At 42.6% G+C, this 25,503-nt stretch overlaps 2 long non-coding RNA genes across 2 annotated transcripts in view; both read left to right on the top strand.

Moving 5' to 3' along the window:
* The first annotated feature begins 4,428 nt into the window (after positions 1-4,428).
* On the top strand, positions 4,429-7,878 carry LOC123333072. The gene is made up of 2 exons (XR_006550245.1): positions 4,429-4,854; positions 7,482-7,878. It is a non-coding gene; the product is annotated as an uncharacterized LOC123333072 (long non-coding RNA).
* A 1,562-nt stretch (positions 7,879-9,440) lies between these two features.
* The window catches only part of LOC123333228, a 37,999-nt gene continuing 21,936 nt past the window's right edge, over positions 9,441-25,503 (top strand). The window contains exon 1 of the long non-coding RNA XR_006550440.1: positions 9,441-10,038. This is a non-coding gene — a long non-coding RNA (uncharacterized LOC123333228). The remainder of the gene's footprint in view (positions 10,039-25,503) is intronic.

The raw sequence follows: 25,503 nt of genomic DNA, 5'->3' as shown, positions 1-25,503 counted from the left end.
CAGGGACTTTGACCCTAGGGGCCACAGGTTTTAACCACTCTGCTCTATTGACCTGTTTCTATAAACCCAATAAGTGCCATGTACTCTGTTCTGTTTAATGCATTCATTGTGAAAACAGAGGCACATTTAGTGAAATGTCTGTCTAAATCTACAACTTGTAAATCTATAAATTCTTATGAATTTAAGTTAAAAATTCAATACAGACAACTCCAACTAGGCTGACAATATAACATCTGAGTCAGGCTATCTCTGCCCTAGGTTCTCTTTCCTGTTCTAACTCCCAGCCAGGTACATCCCAGCACGTTCCTTCCAGGAACTGTCCTCGTGCTCTAACAAGCCAGACCAATTTCCTAATCCTAATCCATGAACACTCTGCCAGCTCCAGGACTGTGCATATTGACAGGACCCACAATTCCAACTTCGGGGGCAGTGATGGAATTCAAGAGTGCAGTAGTTGACTTGCCTCTGTCTGAAGAACTGTCACTTCGACACTTCTGCCTAAAATTTGGTAAACCATGGGTCCCCAACCTCCAGGATGTGATAATGCCTGACGATCTGAGGTGGACCTGATGTAATAACAATAGAAATAAAGCGCATGGTAAGTGTAATGCACTTGAAGCAACCCGAAACCATTCCCCTCCCCATCCCCCGGTCCACGAAAAATTGTCTTCCTGTGGTTCCTGGTGCCAAAAAGGTTGGGGGCCACTGCTCGAAATCTAGGAGCAGCAGCTTGAGTTTTGTAGCAGTTCTGCTCATGGACCACACAGATAGGCAATAACACGTGGACTCTGTTATTGTAGAAACCAACAAACTTCACAGTATAGTCTCTTGTATTCTCCCTCCACTTTAATTATGAGGAACTAACCACGGTACCCTGACTCCATTCAGGAACATTTTGCTTCACAGAAGTAAATCTTTTGTGAACACTGACATATAATTCTTTGATAACATCAGAAAATGGAATTCCACAATATATTAAAAAGTATCTCTTGCCACAGGAAATAGTTACTTATTTGTAGATGTCCCCAGGCTTGACTAGTTGTTAATTACAACTAAGATAATGCTGCATTTAATATTCAACTTGTTGGCATTTGTTTCTCAAGGAAATCCTTTTCTTCTCCGCCTATGGAAGCCAAGTTCTGTTTTATGTACTTAGAGGTCCCCAGGGACCCTAGCTCCCTCAAATAAATCATACATGATTATATTTACATCCTCATTGAAGCAGGAATATTTGAGGTCAGAACTGTGTTAAGAGTTAACTTGCCTTCCCTGCCTAGATGGGTAAAAATTTGCTGAAACCCAGTCAGTTCTTAGAGCCAACAACAGTTAATTTATCTAATGCCCTAACTCCCACCTCTGTGACTCCTTTTGGTATAAAGAATGAAGTTCTTTTTCTCACAGTATGTATGTCTCAAATACATTTGACTACTGAAAAGGCAGGAGGTAGAGTGGGGTAAGAGCCATTGACAGTGGAAATGACTCACAAGCACCTCATTCCACCCTGTTGACCTTGGAGTTGAGGACCCTGTGGGATTCCAGGACCAAGAGGGCTGGAAGGGTTACCTGGGGATATTGTTTTGGGTTAGGCAGAATTACTCAACAGGATACTAAACCTTGAGTTCATTAAACTACTGTTTTGGCCATCTCTCACATGCCCAGAAAGGTGCCAGTCTTTATGCACATGTTTGTGTGGTAGAAAGAGAGCGGTGCTTAATTGCAATGATTCTAAAACATCCAAGTGTTCACTAATTCCCCTCCATCACTTAATTTCGGCATCTAAACACCACCCACCCCGCCCCCCTGCCCTTTCCTGTAAAAGGAAAGACCTGGGGGCAGAGTCTTTCCTTTTACAACTAAAGATAACGCTGCTGATGTAAATGTCTCTGTGCAGGGTGAACAACTGCTTAAATTACAATAAAAATAAAACGTGCTGATGACTCTTTCTCTGAGCCAACTTTGATAAGGGAATGAATGGAGAGGAGAGTAGGGCTCAGAAATATTTTCTGTTGAGTCTTTCTCCTTGCTCACGCTAAACACGTCAAGCCCTGGTAGCATATGGGAATCCACCAAATCAACATACCATGTTTACTGTTTTGTGGGTGGGAAGAACTTCTCTACTTTCCTGATGAATATTTTGCCTCTCTAAAACGCAGGTATGTCCTTCAGTATCCAACTAATAGGTTTATCTTCTAACTTGGCCATTAATAAGTTATGTGACTATGGGCACCTTGCCACATCCTTAACCATAAGAAGATCGCTTATAGGGCTTCCCTGGTGGTCCAGTGGTTAAAAATCTGCCTTGCAATGCAGGGGACATGGGTTTGATCCCTGGTCCAGTAAAAATGCATGCGCCACAACTTTTGAGCCCACGAGCCTCAGCTGCTAAACACTGTGCTCCCTAGAGCCCACACTCTGCAATAAGAGAAGCCACTGCAATTGAGTTAGGTGACAGATGGGCTCCAGGTTAGATATTTACAACTGGCTTCCTGTTTGCATTTCATGGGGAATGAAGAAGTGGGCTGGATACTCATAACTGTTGGCATTTCCTGAGACAAGAGATAGGTCGGCTCTAGTTGAGGAATTTACAGTGTCCTGTTTGCCCTCCAAATTGGAAGTAACAACAGAAACAGGGTAAATAGCCAGTGTTTGTCTCTTGTGAACAGCTTATGGTAATAGTCATGGCAAGGACAAAGAGGGGCAAAACCTCGCTTGAGTAAAGGATTAAGGGATCTCCATTCCCCCCTCTTTGGGGACAAGGGAGACACTACACATGCGCAGAAAAGCTCCTTGTGGGTCAAAAGTCAGGGGATAACGCCAGGTCATAGGAGTCTTCCTCCTCCCAGAATCCTTCACTTCGAAATCCATCTTGGCTGAGGGGTGCATGTGCATCCAGGTTAGGGTCCCAGGGTAGGTCAGGTGTGGAAAAAGAAACCAGATATTTGACCTGATGGAAGACAAAGACCCAGAAGAACTGCTTTATATAAATGACTTAACCACGTCTTTACTGGACTCCTCCTTACTAGGGGGGACACCCACACTCTTTCTTTCTCTCCGGGTGTGCATCTCTGCTTTGCTTCTGTCTCATCTAAACAAACCATTTTTCTGTGTGCTCTCCCACTTGTTGTGCTTTGCCTCTAACAATTTTGTACCTGCATTCATGGTTTTGCCTCTGTGATAAATGCATTTTTTACTAGAGGCAAAAAATCGGGGGAAAATAGCTTCTAGCCTCTAGTTCTCACTGATCTAGTGGCTAGGATTCCTGGTTTTCATCCAGGCTACCCAGGTTCCTGGGTAGGGAATTAAGATCTCGCTTCACACCACTGCTCACTTTTGCCTTGCCAAGATCACAATGAGAAGCCATAAATAAATAAATAAATAAATAAAATTTAAAAGGTGGATTATAGGAGATCCAGGCAGTGTATTTAGGAAAGAATGTTCCATTATTTGGCTGTCCTAGTGCACAGTCTGGGGGCTCTTTCTCTTTCCACTTTGGGTTATGTGGCTTGGAGCTGGCTCAGCAGAATTGATTTTGCTAATTGAAGAAACATGGGTTCTCTAATTGATAGCCACAGTGTTGGAATGGAAATTCTCCTAGCTAAGCCCTAGTCAGGTTAGTTCACCAGCCAGGTGAACTGTTTCCTCTTTCTTTCTGAAATTCCCTGTGATTTTGTACAATTATGGGAATGAGTCCTTCTATTGGAACTTTCCTTGGTGTTTCTAGGGTGGCCAAAGCTATTGACATACTTCTCAAGAGAACAAGAAGAGAAGGGGAACAGCACACCCAGCTGACCCATCTGTCTGAAGTAGTTCCACCAATAAAATTACTTTACATTTATGTTACATGACGTGTGTGTGTGTGTGTGTGTGTGCTCCTGATCCTAGCAAAACATGTTATCAACCAACCAGGGCTGGTATCATGGGTCTCAATTCTGCTTCCACTTCAAAATCAGTTTGAAAGCCAGGTTCCCTCTTTCTCTTCATCAGACATTTTTAGTTGTCCCAATTCAGAGCAGGCTGCCCAACTGCCTTACATATTCCTCAGGTGGGATGAATGGTCCTAACTCCCAAGAAAATGATTGCTGAAAATGGCTTCAAATTGTCTTTCCCGCTTAGTGGGTGGACACCGCCACCCAGTGTTCTAAGGGGGAACTGCTGAGCAATGATCTTCAAATGCCTTATTGCTCCATTTCTCCATCAATTCCCAGGTGTGCCAACAATATCTCTATTATTTGGCTATGGTTAGGAAGGCTTCCCGAAGAAGGCAATGGCATCCCACTCCAGTACTCTTGCTTGGAAAATCCCATGGATGGAGGAGCCTGGTAAGGCTGCAGTCCATGGGATCGCGAAGAGTCAGACACGACTGAACGACTTCATTTTCACTTTTCACTTTCATGCATTGGAGAAGGAAATGGCAACCCACTCCAGTGTTCTTGCCTGGAGAATCCCAGGGACGGGGGAGCCTGGTGGGCTGCCGTCTATGGGGTCGCACAGAATCGGACACGACTGAAGCGATATAGCAGCAGCAGCAGCAGGAAGGCTTCCACAGCTTTCCATGCTTTTAACTAGTGTATGGAAAGGTTGTTTATAGCCAGGGTAGAGTTTCATGAGATGAAGCTGGAAAGGCAAGCAGAAGTGATGACATGCATGCTAAGTTAAGATGCACACAGACCTGCTCATTTCTCCCCGCATCTCAAGCATTTTGGGTTTCTGTGACTCTGTCTATTCTGCTTTCTTTTCCCAGGATGCTTTCCCCACCCACTCTGCCTTGAGATGCCCACTCTTCCTGGGAGGTTCAGCTGGAACATCTATCACCTTCGCTATGAAACTCGGATCACCACCCCTTGCCTTTCCCTGGTAAAAATCAGTCATGCATTTCTTTCTGCTCCTTCATGCCCTCTTCCCTATACCATTTAAATGTGTGTTTCAATGTTTATATACTTGTTTTGCATGTAAACTCTAGGTCCTGAAATGAGACAGACCATCTTATTATTCTGTATGTCCCCAAGGTTTAACAGGGGTTTTTTGCATATTATAAGGTGCATGATTAAAATAAAGAACAAATGGGAAAATATACACATTGGTTCTGAGGAATCAGATTAAATGCTCTTAGAACAGAAAAATGAATATTATTAGGAGAGAGGGAAGAAACACTGGAAACATGAGGCTGGAAGAGCTAAGAGCTAACGGGACGTAATCATGAATTCTAAGAAAGTAACTCATTTCACTACCAGAGAAAGCACTATTTGTGTAATGCTAAAATTCATATAATGATAATCATTATCTTTATTATTTCAGAAGGACAAGAAAGCCACATAAAGGCTTATGCAGAAATTAAGGGGCTACAATTCAGAAGATCACTAAAACCATTAGAGAAGATTCTAACTTTGCATTTCACTGAAATGTCAGGTTTCTTGCTTGGAAATGTCTCTATTTATAGGCTCATCGTCCTCCCAAGGTAGAAACCATCAAGATATCTCTAATCCGCCACTATATCCCTAATTCCCAACACCCACCTAATCCAGGTCAAATGCTGTGACCCCGGAAATGTCTCATTGCTTGGCTCCTGTCGGGCTGCTAGTTAGTCTCTCATCGTTCCTCACTGAGATCATTCTGACAGTCCCCTCACCAGCTTAGCCCTAACTCCCCCCTTTCGAATCCATCATCCATCCCAAGGTCATTCTTCCTGAGCAACCTTTCTAAAACCCAGATGCTCTGCCCCTTCCCAGGTGAATATTCTCAGTCTGAAAGAGAAAGCCCAAACTCCTTGGTGTGGCGCAGCTTTCACGCTGCCTTTGTGTGCAGCCGATCTTAGACCCCACTGCTTTCTGCAGGGCTGGACCTTTGCCTCAGCTCAAGGGCCCCCAGAACCAGTCAAGCTCTTTTCAACCTTTAAACACTTTCACTTCATGCCTTTGAATGTGCTATTTCCCCTGCCAGTGAAAGGTTGTTGAATCACACGAAGACACCGGGATTCTTGGCCCCCGGAGGAGAAGAATTCAATCCAGGGCCAGAGACGAAGCTTGATTGCTCAGAGCTTTTGTGTGATAAAGTTTTATTAAAGTATAAAGGAGATAGAGAAAGCTTCTGATATAGGCATCAGAAGGGGGCAGAAAGAATACCCGCTTGCTAGTGTTAGCAATGAAGTTATATACTCTCCAATGAATCCAAAGAATGTCTGGAGGTTGTAAAGACCTCACCAGACCTACTCCCATAATTTACATTTTAAGATAACAGAATTAGCCAGAAGGTTTAATCCAGAGACTGTCCTCAGGCAGGATACATTATTGTTATATAATCCTAAGGAATGTAGAGGAAAAAAAAAAGTTTGTCCTTTCTTTCTCCTTGAGAATTCCAGACCCCTCTCTCCTTGGGGACCCCTAGACTCCTTATCAACCTGCCTAGGAAATGACTCTCTCACCAGGACTATCTTAAAATCCCTTTTCAAAGAAGGTTAAGGTAGCATTTTTCCTGGAGACCCAGCTCTGAGAAGAGACTTTCCCCACTTCACGAAGCAGAGGTGAACTCTTCTTAACTGTGTCCCCACTGTGCATTGTTGATGCCCTTATTCCTACATTTTTTAAACTTCTATTATAGAAGTTATTAAGTTCTTTTGGAAGTCTCTTGGTCTGCCCTCCACTGGCTGAAAGTAACTGAAGTGGGGTGTAAAGCTTTGGTATCTTTACGGTCTTTATTTCTAGCACAAGGATGGAAAATGGCAAGTACTGAAAGCACATTTGTGAAATGAGTGAATAAATAATTGAAAATGAATGAATGGGCAAGCATGAAGAAACTATAAATGTCCCTGCTACACACGCAGTCAATCCACACAGAAGATCTTGAGGGTGGGATTCATGCATAAAATTGTTTAAAGCTTTCCAGAAGTTTCTGGTATGCAGACAAAGTGAAGAGACACTATTGTAAAGTAATCCAGAGGAAGTGCTCCTTTCCCATTAGTCCATCAATTTCCTTTTTAAGTTGAAGTATAGTTGATTTAGGGCTTCCCAGTTGGCGCTAGTGGTAAAGAACTCACCTGCCAGTACAGGAGATGGAAGAGATGCAGGTTCTTCCCTGAGTCGGGAAGATCCTCTGGAGGAGGCCAGGGCAATCCACTCCAGTATTCTTGCCTGGAGAATCCCATGGACAGAGGAGCCTGGCGGGCTACAGTCCATGGGTCACAAAGAGTCGGACATGACTGAAGCGACTTAGCATGCACGCACCCATATAGTTGATTTACAATGTTGTGTTACTTTCAAGTGTCCATCAAAGTGATTCAGTTATATATATTTTTTCTTCAGATTGTTTTCTATTATAGGCTATTACAATATGTTGAATATAGTTCCCTGGGCTATACAGAAGGTCCTTGTTTTTTTTTTTTTAACCTATTTTGTATATAATAGTGTGCCACTTTCCTTTTAAATCCTTCTCAGCCTTGGTCCTTGATGAAGGGATCCCTGACTGCCTCTACTGTTAAACCTCCACAGGGAAGCAGTGACAGGATCATCTCTGTCCCTCTACTGAACTTGATGAAGAAGGAAGCCTGCTAGCACAAGGGTGACATCCAGTGGTGAAAAGGAATTTATTCTCCCATTGTCCCATTCCCTGAAAAATTACAAGTCCGTGGGAGAACCCAGTCTACACACCTCCTTGCACTGGTTCAGTGGTGGGTTTTTTTGTCCCAGGTAACTGATGCCACTCCAGGAAGATGCCTGGCCTGAACTGCACTCTTGGAAACTCAGCGGGGAGGTTTTGGTCTTTGTTGAACTTGGTCTTCGCCTTCCCCGTGCTCTGCCTGCCTGCTGACCACCCTCTGTGGCTCTGTTCCCAGCCCGGTGTCATTCACAGGCGTGGGTCCAGAGCCCCTGGCCTCCAGCCTCACACCACCCACGTGTCACCCACTGTTGCCACTGAGAAAGGGTCCGTGAGCTCTGTCCCCTGGCTGGGTCTCCCAGGTTGCAGGCAAGACGCATGGGAAGGGGTGCTTCTGATTCTCACTGGCTCGTAGGCTCCCCCCAGATTCTGTGCCTCCTTCTATACCTGGCACTGCTGCTGCTCCCCCAAATATGGAGGAAGCTGATGCTCATGGCATTGTTTCAGTTTGCTGGGGTAACAAACGAAGTACAAAGTACCACAGACTCTGGCTTAAAAAACGAAGATTCATTTTTTTTCTCACGTTCCTGGAGGCTGAAGTCCCAGATCAAGGTGCTACCAGCATGGTTTCTTCTGAGGCCTCTCTCCTTGGCTTGTGGGTGGCCACTTTCTCCCCATGTCTTCACCTGGTTGTCCCTCTGTCTGCGTGCTAATCTCCTTTTATAAAGACACTGATCGTATTGCAGAAGTGGGGGAAGGGGGTGATTACTGATTCAGTCTCCCTACCTGATATTGGTCTGTTCATATTTTCATGTCTTCAGTACTTAGTCTTGGTATGCTGTGTGTTTTCAGAAATGTATCCATTTTTATCTAGGCTATCCAATTTGTTGGCATACACATCTTCATAGTATTCTGTTATAATCCTTTTTATTTCTGTGGCATGGGTCATAAAGCTCACTCATTTCTGGTTTTATTATTTGAATCTTTTCTCTTTTTTTTTCTTAGTTTAGCTAAGGATTTGTCAGTTTTGTTAATCTTTTCAAAAGACCAATTCTTAGTTTGATTAAAAAAAATTTTTTTCTGTTCTCTATTTCACTGATCTCTGCTCTGATCTTTTTTATTTCCTTTTTCCTGCTAGATTTGGGTTTAGTTTGTTTGTTCTTTGTTTTCTAGTTCCTTGAAGTATAAAGTTAGGGCTTGGGTTTTTCTCTTTTTGGCTGCACTGGAGGGCTTGTGGGATCTTAGTTCCCTGACCAGGGATTGAACCTATGCCTTCAGCAGTGAAAGTACAGAGTCCTAACCCTTGGACCACCAGGGAATTCTCTAAGCAAGGTTGTTAAATTGAGGTAGTTCTTTTCTTGGCTGGCCCCTGTTCTGGTTGCCAGGCTCTGACTTGTGCAGAAGCTGCTTCTGGCTGCTGTTTTACAGGGCCTGGTCGTGAGGAGGCTGGTGTGGAATCCTAAGGGGCCCTGGGGCTCGTCCTGGCTGCCTGGTAAGTGGAGTCAGGGTCCCAAAGTCTCTGAGGCTGCTGCCCATCCACTCGCAGGTAAGGTCAGGTCCCATGGTTAGTGTAGGACTACTGGCAGGCAGAGCTGGTTCCTGGAGTCTGGCTGCAGGGCCCGGGGTCCCAAAGCTCTGTTCAGGTCATTTCAGGGGGTGGGGGAAGTGCAGTGGGTCTGGATGGAGGACTGGACAGGGACACCTACTCATACAGTCTGGTATGAGGTCTGGGGAAGCCCCAGTGGCTCAGCAGAAAAGAGCTCGCCTACAGTGCAGGAGACATAGTGGACTCAGGTTCCATCTCTGGACTGGGAAGATCCCCTAGAGGAAGGCATGGCACCGCACTCCAGTATTCTTGCCTGGAAAATTCCATGGACAGAGGAGCCAGGCAGGCTGCAGTCCATGGGGTCGCAAGGAGTCAGGTGGGCTTCAGTTCATGGGGTCACAAAGAGTGGGACACGACTGAGCACTCCAGACAGTCTGGAGTGTCCAGAAGTTTGCATTGCTCTCCTAGTGGCAGGGCCAGGGCTCAGCTGGTTCCAGAGTAGTGTCCGGCCTGTAATGCAGGATTACGGCTTTCTGCTTATAGTGTCTGCTCCTTTGGGGTTCAGAAGTTAATTAAAGCTTCTTAGAGGGAGCGGGCAGTGCAGGTGCAGGGGTGGGTAGAGCTGGGTCTCTGCCCTCAGGTGGGCTGGCCTTTCCTGGAGGCATGTCCAAAGGCAGCCGTGGCTCTTTAGTGGTTAGGCAGCCTGTGGGCTGATGGGAAGGCCTGTGTCCCATCCCAGCTAGTTGGCTTGTGGGTGTTGGCTGAAGCCAGGTCTCAGGGTTAGCGAGGCAAGATATCAGCCGTTGCAGGGCCCTGTGGCTGAACGCTCCCCAATATGTGTCTCCATCCCCATGGTGACCTGCAGCCACCCCTCGCTTCTCCAGGAGAGGCTCCAAGACCAGCAGGTAGGTCTGGCCCAGGCTTCTATCAAATTACTGCTTTTGCACTTGGACTCAGTGCGAGCAAGATTTAGTATGCCCCTTCTGAGTGAGACTCTTATTTCCCCTAGTTCTGTGGGGCTCGTCTTCCCCCACCCCTCTGCCCTCGACTGGGGAGCCTGATGTGGGGCTCGGAGCTCTCATGTCTGCAGGAGAACCTCTGTGATACTTTTCTCCTGTTTATGGGTCTCCCACCAGGGAGGATGGGATTTGATTGTATCTCGAGTCCACCCCTCCTTTTCATCTCCTTGTGTTTCCTTCTTTGTCTTTAATTGTAGAAGGCCTTTTCTGGTAGGTTCCAGTCTTTCTCATAGATGGTTGTCCCGAGGCAGTTATGATTTTGGTGTGCTCGAGAGAGAAGGTGCGCTCAGGGCCATCCTGCCGCCATCTTGACTATTCCCCTAGTCCTTTTTTTAATGTAAACATTTACAACTCTAAGTTTCCCTCTTAGCCCTGCTTTTGCATAGTTTTAAGTTATTCTGATTCTGATTAAAGGAATAATATAAAGATGTAAAGTTATCCGTAAGATCCAACGCCTACAGTTTTCATTACCGAAAGCCAGTGTCTCTCATAACGATGGCTGTCTCGTAACATTTTCTCTTCACAAGAATCACCTGAGGCTCTCCTAACATGTAGACATGGGCCCTCGCCCCAGGTTTTCTGAATTAAAATCTCTCTAGTACTTAACGACAACAATCAGCATTATTAACAACAACAATCAGCATTATTAACAACCTCCCCAGGAGAATTGAACTCATGCTGTGAGTGCGTGCTCAGTCCTGTCAGACTCTTTGGGACCTCATGGACTGTAGCCTGCCAGGCTTCTCTGTCTATGGGATTTCCCAGGCAAGAATACTGGAGTGGGTTGCCATTTCCTACTTCAGGGGATCTTCCAGACCCAGGGTTTGAACCCGTGTGTGTCTCTTACATCTCCTGCCTTGGTAGGCAGATTCTTTACCAGTGCACCACCTGGGAAGGCTCATGCTAAAAATTGAGCAACTCTTTTCCACTCTATGCTGTCTCCTTCTAATAGTTAGCATAGTGCTTGCACAGAGTAGAGACCCAGCAGCTTTGTAGACACGAGTGAACAAAAGTATGAGCCAGTAGGGCATTTATCTGGAAAGGAACCCCAGACCTTTCATGTCTTCCTGATTCCAAATCCAGTGCAGTTTCCCTAATCCCTATTGGATAACATCCTCAGGATCCCTTCTGAAGTCAGGAAGACATTAAACCATTGTCAGAAATGGCCCTCTGCTGGTTTTTGTTTTTTTTTTTTTTTGGTTTTGTTTTTTACTTTTGGTTTAATTTTTATTTTATATTAGATATAGTTGATTTACAATGTTTTAGTTTCAGGTGTACAGCAAAGTGATTCAGTTATACATATATATATCTCTCTCTCTCTCCATGCTTTTCCAGGTTTTTTTCCCCCCATATGGGCTATTACAGAATGTTGAGTAGAGTTTCCTGTGCTATGCACCAGGCCTTGTTGACTATTTGTATATAGTAGTGTCTATGGGGGAGAAGGCAATGGCACCCCACTCCAGAACTCCTGCCTGGAAAATCCCATGGACAGAGGAGCCTGGTAGGCTGCAGTCCATGGGGTCGCTAAGAGTCGGACACGACTCAGCGACTTCACTTTCACTTTTCACTTTCATGCATTGGAGGAGGAAATGGCAACCCACTCCAGTGTTCTTGCCTAGAGAATCCCAGGGACGGTGGGGCCTGGTGGGCTGCCGTCTATGGGGTCGCACAGAGTCGAACACGACTGAAGCGACTTAGCAGCAGTGTCTATGGGGTCGCACAGAGTCGGACACAACTGAAGTGACTTAGCAGCAACAGCAGTGTGTATGTTAATTCCTAATTCATTCTTTCCCACACCTTTCTCCTTTGATAACCATGAGTTTGTTTTTGAAGTCTGTGAGTCTATTTCTGTTTTATAAAAGGGTTCATTTGTATCATTTTTCAAGATTCCACATGTAAGTGGATATAAGTGATACCGTTTATTTGTCTCTCTTACTTCACTTAATATGATAATCTCTAGGCCCACCTATGTCCTGCAAAGGCATTGTTTCCTCCTTTTTATGGCTGAGTAGTATTCCATCATATATACGTCCATCTTCTTCATCCATTCCTCTGTCAATGACATTTAGCTGGCTTCCATGTTTTGGCTATTATCAATAGTGCTACAATGGGCCCTCTGCTGTTGATTCTGAAGGCTGTCTTTCAAGCTGTCACAACTCAGACGTCATGTCTGCCAGACTTACTGTCCAGCCTGCCCATGAAGCAGGTAACTTGTCTGAAGCTTGGAGCAGTGGTTAAACTCAGATTTCCCCCCACTGTCACCAGGGATAATTTATTCCCAATAGAATCTTTCATAAAGGATCCTCCCCCTCAAAAAGCCTTAGTCCTGAGGAGGAAAAAGAAATTTTGAGATTACTTTCTGATAAAAGTCCACTATAACCTTGGTGTTTGTTGTACTATTCTATAAGGACTGATAATGCTAGCCTCATCCAACTGATGGTGAATTTGATTCCATCTTGAATTCCACTACTGTGGACTGGGGGGAAACTGCTAATCTCTCTCATTGGAAGAGGACAAAGAAAGGCCATCTCTGGACTTGTGAGGTCACACACAGCTCAGGGAGCATGGAATTTATTGAGTTTGCTGCCAGCTCAAGCCATTTTCTAAAAATGGCTTTCTCTGGGGAGCGATATTATGCTAAATATTGTTACGAGCTCAGAGGATAGGTTATAAAATGATATGTGCCTGTTTTGTCAGCTTTATGTTTTGTTTTAATAGTTGTTTAAAATGTGGAAAAATCAAGGGGAAAAAAGCCCCACACCAAGTAAAAAGACTAAAGAAAGAACAGAGGGGAAGTGGAGAGTAAGCATAGAAAAAGAGAGCAAATAGATAAAAGAGCTTGCTATTCTGAAAAGGGGAAGAAATTTTAGGTCCTGCCTTCCTCCCTTTCATTTGAAGGGAGTGTGGCATAAGTTTTTCACTTTCTTGACGCCCCTACCCACCCAGACTGTCCATGACCCTGTTCTTTTTTTCCTCTTCAATTTCTCTTAGGTTTTGAAGGATAATCGTAGAAAGTTTTCAATTGCTTGAGCATGGCACTGAGGCTGTGCATAGACTCCTCTGAGTCAGATGCTGTTTAACAGAGGATACAGCTGCAGAAAGGAATCAATTTTTGCATCTTGTACATTTTAACAGCCCACACTGGCTGCCCTCCTTCCTCTCCCTCCATCTCCTGGAAACCCTTCAGCTGAATCCTGCAAGCTCGTTCTCTTAGGAAGACAGCTGCATGTAATCCCTTGCTATTTAGGGTATAGAAATTCTGCCTTGCTTGGGTAGAGCAAGACTTCTGGGCTCCAGTCTGCCTTTTTATCTCTCCTACTCCAACAAGAGAGAGACCATGAAAAATTGAAAGGGAAGGTTTCCATGGGGCCCTAGGTTTCCAGTCCCCACCACATCTTCCCCACTACACACACCAAAAGCAAAAGTATAGGATATCCTCCTACCATTAAGGAACTTATTAAATTATAAGGTATATCGCTTTTCTGCTCAATGTTTTGCACTTGTGAAAAAAGGGAGAGGGAAGAACAAAAGGGGAGCTTAGTGGTAAAGAATCCACCTGCCAATGCAGAAGGCACTTAGATCCCTGGGTCAGAAAGATTCCCTGGAGAAGGAAATGGCAACCCACCCCAGTACTCTTGCCTGGAAAATCCCACGGACAGAGGAGCCTGGTGGGTTACAGTCCATGGGGTTGCAAAGAGTCAGAGATGACTGAGCATGCATACACAAAGAACAAAAGAATTAATTTGACATACAATTCTGGTAACAAATATTATGTTGTTTACATCTCTAGCAAAGTCAACTATAAACATCCAGGGAAAGTGGCTGTGCCGTCTTTTCCTATACCCACCTCTCTCTCTCCCCTTCTCCCCCTCACCCCCTCTCCCTCCCCTCTGCTCACCTTGATACTCTTCTACAAGCGGCTACCTGCCAAATGAAGGCCAGGCCGTAGTCTTGAAGTCTGAATGTTGCTTCTGCTTTGTATTAAAAATACTAGTTATTGAAACTGAGTATAACTTGATGTAGTCCCACTTGTTTATTGTTGCTTTTGTTCCCCTGGCTTTCAGTGTCAAATCCAAAACTGCCGCACCAGTATCAAGAAGCTTATCCCTGTGTTTCTTCCAAAAGTTTTACAGTTTCCAGTTTTACATTCTATAATCCATTTTGAGTTGATTCTTGTGTGTAGTATAAGACAAGGTTCTAGTTTCATTCTTTTGTATGTGACTTTCCAGTTTCCCCAATACCGTTTATTGAAGAGACTATCTTTCCCCATTGTGTGTTCTTAGTGCATCTGTCATAAATTAATTGACCACATATGTATGCATGGGTGTATTTCTCAGCTCTCTATTCTGTTCCATTGATCATTGTGTCTGTTTTGACACCATACTGTTTTGATTATTACAGCTTTGTCATGTAGTTTGAAATCAGAACACGTAAAGACTCCAACTTTGCTTATTTCTCTGGAGATTCCTTTGGCTATTCAGGGTCTGTTGTGATTTCATACACATTTTAGGATTGTATTTTCTATTTTTGTGAAAAGAATGCCATTGGAATTTTGAAACAGATTGCATTGAACCTATAGATCATTTTGGATAGGAGGGACATTTGAGTAATCTTCCTGGCCTTTTTCTCCATAGGAAGCAAAATGACCTATTACAGAGTTTCCAGACCTTTCTATCTCCTCTCGTATGGGATCCGCTTACTTGCATGTCTTTTCGCACCTGCTCTCTGCCTTGTTGTAAAGAGCCTGCCTGCCCCTGTATGGGGAGCTCTGTGAGTGTGAGAAGTTGGGTCAGTATCAGGATGAATGAGAATGTCTTACTCAGTATTAAAATTAGCAAGACCACTTTACAAAAAATCTGATTTATTTCACTCCAGTCTTGTGTGTCATAAAGGTAACATTTTGATATCCATCTGCCTGACTTTTTTGACCATCTCTCAGGTGGAGAAGATAGGCTGTTACTTACTCCCTAAAATCTCAAAATGATCAATGCTAACGAGGCATTCCCATGAGGAGCAATTGAACTGGTTTTCTCCCTTATAGTTTATTATAAGATATTGACACAGTTCCCTGTGCTGTAGGGCCTTGTTGTTTACCTATTTTTTATCTAGTAATTTGTATCTGCTACTCCCAGACTCCACATTTATTCCTCCTCCATGCATTTCCCCTTTGGTAACCAAAAGTTTTCTATATCTGTGTGTCTGTTTCTGTTTTGTAAATAAGTTCATTTGTATCATAGTTTAGACTCCACGCATAAGTGATATCAAATGATATTTGTCTTTCTCTGACTTCACGTAGCATGCTAACTCTAGCTCTATCCATGTTGCTGCAAATAGCATTATTTCATTTTTATGGCTGAGTAATATGCCATTGTGTGTGTGTGTGTGTGTGTATGTATATATGTATACACATACCATGTCTTCTTTATACATTAATCTATTGACGGACATTTAGGTGGCTTTCATGCCTTGGCTATTGTAAATAGTGCTGCTATGAACGCTGGGGTATGTGTATCTTTTTCAAAGTAGAATTTTCTCTGGATAAAAAGTCAGTTTTCATTCCAGTCCCTAAGAAAGGCAATGCCAAAGAATGGGAATTACATTCCCACCAACAGTGTAGTGGGATTTTCTTTTCTCACACCCTCTCCAGCATTTATTATTTGTAGACTTCTTGAGGATGGCCATTCTGAATGGTGTGGGGTGATACTTTGTTGTAGATTTGATTTGCATTTCTCTAATAATTAGCAGTGTTGAGCAGCTTTTAATGTGTTGTTTACCATTTATATGTCTTCTTTGGAGAAATGACTATTTACATCTTCTGCTTGTTTTTTGACTGGGTTGTTTGTTTTTCTGTTATTGAGTTGAATGAGCTGTTTGTATATTTTGGAAATTAAGCCCTTGTTGGTTGTCTCATTTGCAAATATGTCTTCCTAGTCCATACATTTTGTTTTGTTTTGTTTATGGCTTCTTTTGCAGTGCAAAACTTATAAGTTTGATTAGGTCCTAATTATTTATTTTTGCTTTTATTTCTGTTGCCTTATGAGGCTGACCTAAGAAAACATTGCTATGATTTATGTCAGAGAATATTTTGCCTATGTTCTCTTCTAGAAATTTTAATATAAGTGTCTTATATTTAAGTCTTTAAGCCATTTTGAGTTTATGAGGGAGTGTTCTAACTTCACTGATTTACCTGTGGCTGTCCAGCTTTCCCGGTGCCACTTGCTGAAGGGACTGTCTTCTCCATTGTGCAGTTTTGCTTCTCTTGTTTAAGATTGATTGTAGGCATGTGGGTTTATTTCTGTGAGCCAAGAATATTGATGGTAGGCAAAATCAAGATTTAAAGGAACAAGATGCTCCTTGTGAATCACTTGGGAATTTGCCTACAGTGCACCTTCCGCAAAACATTTTGCTTCCATCTATGGGAAACTGGTTATAATGTGCTAATTTGGATGGAAGAAAACAGCTTACTATCATCTGCCCAGAAACTGCCACAATTCAAATGGTCTGTGCTTCAGATGGGAACGATGCCCTCCAGGGTTGCGTAGTACCCAATCTGTCCTATGGTCAATGAGTCAATGCTGTGTCCAACACCATATTAGGGGCAAAGTGGACAGACACCCATACACCAAATTCCTTCTTCCCTCATTCAGTAGAAACATCCTTCATGTAACTCAGTCCCTCAAAGGCCAACTCTCAAACTGGCCATGTGTGACTCATTTTGGACTCTTGGAACCATACTTGTTATACATAAATGAAGATATCCAAGTTCTTCATGGACCAGCCTCTAGCATTACCTGATTTTAGGTCTCTGGTGCCAGACCTTTTTCAGATCTACCAAGCTCCTGGGCCTGCAGCTTGCTGTTCTAAATGCCAGTCACCCAAGCCCAAAACAACTCACTGATGCTCATGTGGCCCAGTGTCTTTGTACAATTGCCACTCCAATTCTCACCGTCTCTGCAAAAGCCTAGCATAGTGGGTGCTCAAAAAGCTATTTAATGAATAAATAAATTAACACATTCCCCTTCTGTGAACACAGTACAGCTTCCTCCTGGTGTCAAATTTGCCTAAAATGTATTAATTTCTTTTAAAATTGAAAACATTTTATTTCTTATGAAAAAGATGAAAGTTGCATAATTTAGAAGTCTAATCACCAATAAAAGATTCATCTTAGACTGTGTATATAATTCCACAGGTCAGATAATGGATGAACTGTTTCAACAGATTTGTTGTTGTTATGAGGAGGAGAGTACTATAATCTAGGATTAATAATAGACACCAAATCAGTCACTGGTTGATTCTGCCAACTTTTTCAGCAGATGTTGCAAGGCATAGTATAACATATCATTACTTTAAAAAAATAATCGGGATATAATTGCTTTGCAGTATTGTGTTTCTGCTGTACAATGAAGTGACTCAGCTATATGTATACATATATCCCCTGCTTCTTGGATCTCCGTCCCACCCCCCTTCCAAATGTATTCATTCTTATTTTAACCTTTGTGACTTTTTCTATACCCACATTCTGCCCATACTAGTATATTTTTGATATTATTTAGATTGAATCACCTTTTTTCTCAAATGTTTGAGGAGTAGAAATCCTACTTTAAAGGGTACTTTAAATTCTAAATTGGGGCTTCTCTGATAGCTCAGTTGGTAAAGAATCCTCCTACAGTGCCGGAGACCCTGGTTCGATTCCTGGGTTGGGAAGATCCTCTGGAGAAGGGTTAGGCTACCCAATCCAGTATTCTTGGGCTTCCCTTGTAGCTCAGCTGGTAAAGAATCCTCCTGCAATGTGGGAGACCTGCGTTCGATCACTGGAGAAGGGAAGGACTACCACTCCAGTATTCTAGCCTGGAGAATTTCAAGAACTGTATAGTCCATGGGTTCACAAAGAGTTGGACACGATGGAGTGACTTTCACTTTCATATTCTAAATGATAAACAGCGTCGTATCACAGTAAACTGTTCCAACCTCACACGACCAAAAACTGTGTCCAGTGCGAACACTTCTGAGGTATCACACTTCAGAGAACACTGACCTAGGTTCTGGAGTCCACCATGTCTTGAATCGGGACCCAACAAGCTCCCTGGTGCCAGGTGAATGATGCATCTGATCCCTACCTGCAGGCCTCATCAAAGGTGGTTCAGATTATGACATGTGTCAGTAACAGGACAGGGAGAGCCAGTGTTTAGAAGAACCAGGAGAGATAGGCCACAGGCTCCCAGGCTGTCAACCCTTGTCAAAAGGAGACAGAGCAGGGCCTGAAAGCCCAAAGTAATGAATCAGAATAATTATTCAGAGTCATTTGTCTGAAGGAGAAGCAGAAAGAGACTGTCGTCTTTTGCAGGAAGTGCTTAGGTGACTGTGGACCCTGCTGGACAGACAAGCTCCTGCCAGAGACCTGGCTGGAAAGCCAGACAGTCCCATCCTCCACACTCCCCGATGAAGCCCCCTCCACGCTGGTTGTCAGGGATCTCAATGGCTCATTGAGAAAGTTTCTGCTCAGCATCTGACAGAAGACACTGCTTTTCTACGTCTGCTTGGCTGTAGATATAGGAAACAGGTGTTGCTGGGTGGTGTCAGGGACCAGCCAGGTCAGGCAGCCGAGAGTGACTTGCTGAGCAAAGCCCTGGAGGATGCTCTGAGCCAAGGAGCAGGGCTGGAGGAGCTGCCAACCTCTTGGTCTGAATGCTGGGGTGCCTTGGGAGTGCCTTAGTTCACGAAGGTTAAAAAAAAAATAAGGGGAAAAAAATGATCAACGTTTGAACATCCATAATGTGCTAGGGACCATGTTGGCTGCGCTAAAGATAGGTGCTGTATGTCTTTTACCAAACTTTAGAGTAAGTCTTTTATTCCTAAATAACTAATATCAGCATTCATCCTGCAGCTTGCTGGAAGGACAGAGCATCTCCCAAGAATTTCTGAGATTTCCCAGACTACTTTATGTTGCAAAAATCCATTTGTTGCTTGCCCACCACTCCCTTTAGGCTGCTTTATGAACTTAAGTCTTTTTGCATTGGCTGCCTCAAAATCATGTTTCCATGCTGTCACCAGCCTTGCTAGGGCCACTTTGCACATTGCCACATACTGCTCACCACCACACTGTAGGCAGGACCCTCTTTGACGTCCCAGTACACAGCTAATTCATGCTGGATGCTTCTGACCAGAGTTTAAGAATAAAACAAGGACACTGCACAGCACCTGGACATCCATAGGCACGGCTTCTAGGACACATCAGCCCTTCCCTTCTCACGAAGCTTGTCTTGTCACTGTGACCCACTCAGGCTCATTCATCTCTCCAGACAGGAATTCTCTAAGTCCTAACATTGCCATTCCAGCCCCCTTCTCTTTCCCCTCTTTCTCAGAGCCTCACAAGAGGAAAATTAAGAAGAAATAAGTAGGAACAATTCACTTGACTATACCACCCGTAATGTAGATAGCACTGTAATTATTAAACAAAAAAAGTAGCCATTCAAGTATATACACTTGAAACTTAGCATTTGCCTTTAGTTCTGAGTGACTAAGTTATAAATGAATGTAGGTAAGTAGGGTTTTTTTTTTTTTTTTTTGCCATGTGGCATGTGGGATCTTAGTGCCCCCCACCCCGATCTCCACCCTGCACCACGGCTTGAACCTGTGCCTCCTGCAGTGGGAGCACAGACTCTTAACCACTAGACCGCCAGGAGAGTCCCTGTCGGTATGTTTTTAGAAGACCTGCAGAACACTGCCTGAGTGCCAAATACTTAGCTCATGATAACAATCATATGAAGTAACATCCACTTTGATAGATGAGAGCACTGAGGCACAGAAAGCCTGAGTAATTTGCCTGATGTCACACAGCCAGCAAGTAACAGAGCAGGATTTAACCCAAGTCATTTGGCTGAGTAGCAGTGCTCTTAACTACTGGACTAGGCTTCCCTGCAGTGGTCCCCCTCTGCCCAGAGAGAGACCTAGTCCCAAAGACAATACCAAGCTTACGTGGCGGGGCCTTAGAAAAGAAGTGCTGTCAGTTGAGTCCCCTCTTTCTGCCATCAAAGTTTCAGAAATATTGTTGACTAGATCCTGGGACAGAGCCTGTAAAATATGTACTGTTTTGGAAATTTTCCTGGTGGTCCAGTGGTTAAGATTAATATTGCTTGCTTCACAATGAGGCTGTCAAGGTAAGGATGTACTACCTTGCAAATATTAGTAATATTAGTATTATCTAAGTTTCTCTTTATAACAACCCTGCTGGTTTATGTTCTCTGCATTTCACCTCTGGGAAAAAAGGAGGCGAGTAAGTAGTAGAGCTTGGATTTGACCCTACACCTGTCTGGACTTTAAAAAACATGCTCATTGCACGATACGGAGCACTGTATCTACATGGTGCTACCAAAGATAATTTTTGAATTTGCTTCATTTAAACCTTTTATCTACAGTTATAAGGCTTGAAGAGTTTAGAAGGAGAAAAGCCAGATTTCAAAGAAAAGCTGCCTGTAATGATCAGTTGCATAAGTAATGTGCTTGGGGCCATGGCGGAAGCAAAGAGCAATTTGCCACGGTTCTAAATGGAATGTAAACCTCTGGGCTGGACGCATGCCTGCATAGCTTCCTTGACACGCTTCTTACCTCCTGGTTCTCTCGCCCATCAGTCTTCCATTTGCTCACACTCAGGGAGGATCTCACTCAAATACATTCTTCTGCAAATACAATGGTGATGATAGTAGTGGTAAGGTCAGCATTTTCCTATTCATGCAATGGGTGTCTATGTAGGCACTCACTAGAGGTGCTCATCTATCGGAATGGCCCGATTGGAATACTGGTGCAGTTGCACACATGCTCAGTTGTGTCTGACACTTTGCGACCTTTGAGACCCCATGGACTGTAGCCTGCCAGGCTGCTCTGTCCATGGGAGTTCCCAGGCAAGTATACTAGAGTGGGTTCCCATGCCCTTCTCCAGCGGATCTTGCCTACCCAGGGATCAAACTCATGTCTCCTGCATTGCAGGCAGATCCTTTATTGCAGAGCCATGGGGGAAGCCCTTGAGTACTGGACCCACCACCTACTAGCTGTGTGACCATCAGCAAGTTATTTAGCTTCTCTGTACCTCAGTTCTTTGTGGTAAAGATAAAATAAAATTGTATGTGTGGAGTATGTAGAACAGTGCCTGGCACAAAAGTAGAAGCTCAATAAATGTTGTTATTTTTATCATTTGCCAACTGTAATGATAGATACCTGTGATACAAGATAAAAGATAAATGTAGTGTGACTGGAGATCAAGTTAAATCATTATAAATGAGATGGTAGTACATCCTTACCTTGACAGCCTCATTGTGAAGCAAGCATTATATGGGAGTAAATACTTACCCAGCACAATAGTTCTGTTCCTTAACTAGTTGCCTCAAAATCAGAGGGATGCTACAGAAGCAGCGTGGAAGAAAACCTTGTGTATGTTTTGAATGTTGGCTCTGTTTGAAAACTAAACACCTGTGATGCCGACTGAGGGCAACTTCTGACAGTATGTCAGACCTGATGTAGCAGGAATTCTTAGTGCTCCAAATACTAAGTTAAAACCAGAAAAAGTTTAATACAGAGCCTGTAAAATATGTACTGTTTTGGAAATTTTCCTGGTGGTCCAGTGGTTAAGATCACTTGCTTCTACTGCAGGGGGCACAGGTGCAATCCCTGGCCAGAGAACTAGGTTCCCACATGCTGGGAGGTGCGGCCAAATAAATAAATGCAGTTAAAGATTTTTTTTAATATACCTTGTCCCAAATATTGTATATTAATACATATATATGGAATCTAGAAAAACGGTACTGATGAACCTATTTGCAGGGCAGGAATAGAGAGGCAGACGTAGAGAACAGATGTGAGGGCACAATGAGGGAAGAAGAGGGTGAGACGAATTGAGAGAGTAGCATTGAAACATATACGTTACCATGTATGAAATAGACAGCTAGTGGGAAGTTACTGTATAATGCAGGGAGATCAATGAGTGCTCTGTGAGAGGTGGGATGAGATGGGAGGTGGAAGGGAGTTTCAAGAGGAAGGGGACATATACATACCTATGGCTGATTAATGTTGATGTATGACAGAAACCAACATGATATTGTAGACCAATTATTTTCCAATTAAAAATAAATAAAATAAAAAAGAAAATACACTTTTTCTGTTGTAGCAGCCATGTGCTTGCCCTTACGTTGAGCCCAAAAGGAAGAAAAAGAAATACGTAGCTGCTAGAAACAAAATAAGAAGTTGAGGAAAATATTAAGTAAGAAATGATGCTGCACAGGGTTAGTGGTCTTATAAATAGGTCATGTTAGCTATGGACTGGGATATTTATAGCCATATGAAGGCAAAGTGTCTTGGCTTTTGTAGCAAAGTAAGAGAGAGAAGGAGAGAGCTTTAACAAAGCTAGGAGCCTTGAAGTGCTGTTCCATCTGTTATAAGGAAATAAAACTTTGTTTTCCTGCTCAGGTAAGCTTTAATATAAATGGGTGAAAAAACAAAGTCACCATAAGAAATAGAAATATTGAGCCTGAAGCATCCTGGTAGGTAAGCTGAATAACATTACTACCATATTTCAGAAAACCCCAAATAGGAAATAAAGTCTTAATTTGTTGTGGAATTAGTGGGATCACAAGGATCTTAGCAGCTGGAAATTCAAAAGCACTCTGTAAGGATACCTATGAGACACATGGACCTCCCACTGGGGGAAAAAATCATATGAACATGAGTTTCCATATAAAATTATAAATGAAATAACAATTATCATGATAAAATTCAATAAGTAATAAAGAGAATTAGTACTCACAGATTGAGAAAAGAAAACAACCTGAGAAAATATTAAATGATATGTAAAATAAAGAGAAAAATTATTAAATAGAAGTAATAAAAGCAAGGAAAAACCACATATTAAAAATTATCAAAATATTGAAGAATAAAGAAATACAGTCATTAAAATTGAAAACAGTATGGTGGATTTAAATACAAGATTAGATATAGCTGGAAAAAGAATCAATAAACTGGAAGATAAACCCAAGGAAATAAATTATATTAAAGAGGAATAAAATTTATGAGATCATTTTAAATGATGACATAAGATGCAAGGAGACATCTAATAGAAATTTCAGAAAGAGAGAATATAAATACCTCTGAAGGAAGGAATAGAATAGGAAAGAGGCAATGTTTGAAGAGATATTAGTGGCAAAGTTTTCTAGAACAAAGATGGCTTGAAAAGGCACGCTGAATCTTGAGAATAATAAATAAAATCCAACCCATACGTTGACACATCATGGTGAAACTTAACATCGAAGACAAAAAAGAAAACCTTGAAAGCAACAAGAAAGGAAAAAAGACTGCCCTGTAGAAGAATTAGGATTAGATTAACAGTAGAGTTCTTATGAACAATAATGACCAGAGAACTGTAGAATAGTATCTTTGAAGTTCTTAAATACCTATTCTGGAATTAATGCCAACTCTTTCCTATTCAAGAGCCGTGGTGAAACCCTGCATTGATGAGCATCCTGGAACAATTAGTTCCAAACCTTGTCCTTGTAGAGCAATGAAAAGGCCCTTGGAAATCAGAGTGTATGCCAGTATTTATGGACCTAGAATTTCCTAAAAATAAAGCATCTTTTCCTTTCTAGAAAAAGGAAAGACACTCATGGCAGATAAGTTTGTGCTGATTTTAGGTTCTTAACTTACTCCAACCTCTGGGAGTAAATCCTTTCTCAGAGAAGGGCTGGGCAGGTAGTATGGGTAAGTGCTGTGTGCTGGTTGCTCAGTCATGTCCAGCTCTTTGCGACCCCATGGACAGCAGCCTGCGAGGATCCTCTGTTCTTTGGGATCCTCCAGGCAAGAATAATGGAGTGGGTTGCCATGCCCTCCTCCAGGGGACCTTCCCAACTCGGGGGTTGAACCCAGGTCTCCCACATTGCAGGTGGATTCTTTGCTGTCTGAGCCACCAGGGAAGTCTGTATATGGGTAGGTGGTTGAACTTACCTACTGGCCTGGGAGGTTCTAATGGAAGACACACACAGTTGTCTGGACTGACCAGGAGGACATTGAAATTGTCACAGATCTCAAAGAACTTACAAGACACTGAATGCAATTAGTTCATATTCATTATAAATAATGGGTGTGCTCTTAAGTAGAGAAATGGGATGTGGTGGCCACCCAGAGAGGAGGTGTCTGTCTCATTATGTAGTTCAGACTTAGCTTGACACCCTAGGCCTTTCACCATCAAGTCCTTTCAGATAATCTACTACTCCCCAGACTAACCCTTCCCTCAAAATGATTGGACTGCTCACCAACCCTTGAAAATGAGTCATATTTTATGATCTGTTTATTAAATAAATATCGATTGTTTATTGATTGATTAGTTGAATAGACAAAAGCAATTTATATATCTTTAAGTCTTGGCTTCTCGGCTGTACTAAACCACTCGATAGAGTGTAACACCAGATTGTACATAGAAAAAGAAATCTTCCATATGATAGAAGCCATGTGCCCTACCCTCCAAACTGTAACAACTTTCATTAATGCAGGATAGTATAGTAAACAGTTTAGACACAAGCTTTGGAGCCATGTTTCCTAGGATCTAATTCTGATTCTAGCATTAGCTCTGTGGCCTTGGGTAAGATGTTTAATTTCTTTATACCTCAACATGGAACTATAAGAATAAAAGAAGACGTAGCTCATAGAGTACTTTTAAGAATTTAATGAAGAAATATGCATAAAATTGAAATATTCTGGATACATGGCAATGCTCAATATAAGTTAGCATAAATTGCTATTATTTTTATTAACACTTAAATCACACAGAACGAGGAAGAAACATTTGCTGTTCAACTTCCATGTTATTGCAATTAGAGAAAGACATTTAAATGAAGATTTGGAGAGGACCGTAAAATCTTCCAATTTTCTAAAATTCTACACCGACTCACAAAATATTGAGGAGCTACCAAGACTTAGACATCAGGTCTCTTGATTCTTAACCTACCACTTATTCAATTATCTCTATCACTTGTACAACCTCAGTCTCCTGGCTCATGACCAGCAACTTCATCACTTTACTACTATTATTATAACTGCTATTACTAATACTTAATTTCAACTACTGCTATTATAGCTCCTATTACCACAACCATAACTAATAGTGCTGCTGTGAAATTCTGTCTTACTACCAGAAACCATGTATGTACCGATCTTACACTAGACATGTTTAAAATAAAAGCATTATCTTGAATCATTGCAGCATTTCTGCAAGGACTGTATTTACCTCTCCATTTTTACAGACAAGGAAAATGTCTAAAAAAAATTGCTCACCACTCAGACACAGTTAGCAGAAGTATCAGGATTCAAACCTAG

This window comes from Bubalus bubalis, chromosome 4, assembly GCF_019923935.1.
Source record: "Bubalus bubalis isolate 160015118507 breed Murrah chromosome 4, NDDB_SH_1, whole genome shotgun sequence".
Lineage (NCBI taxonomy): Eukaryota > Metazoa > Chordata > Mammalia > Artiodactyla > Bovidae > Bubalus > Bubalus bubalis.
Note: the sequence above shows the minus strand (reverse complement) of the source record. Positions and strands in the feature narration are given on the sequence as shown.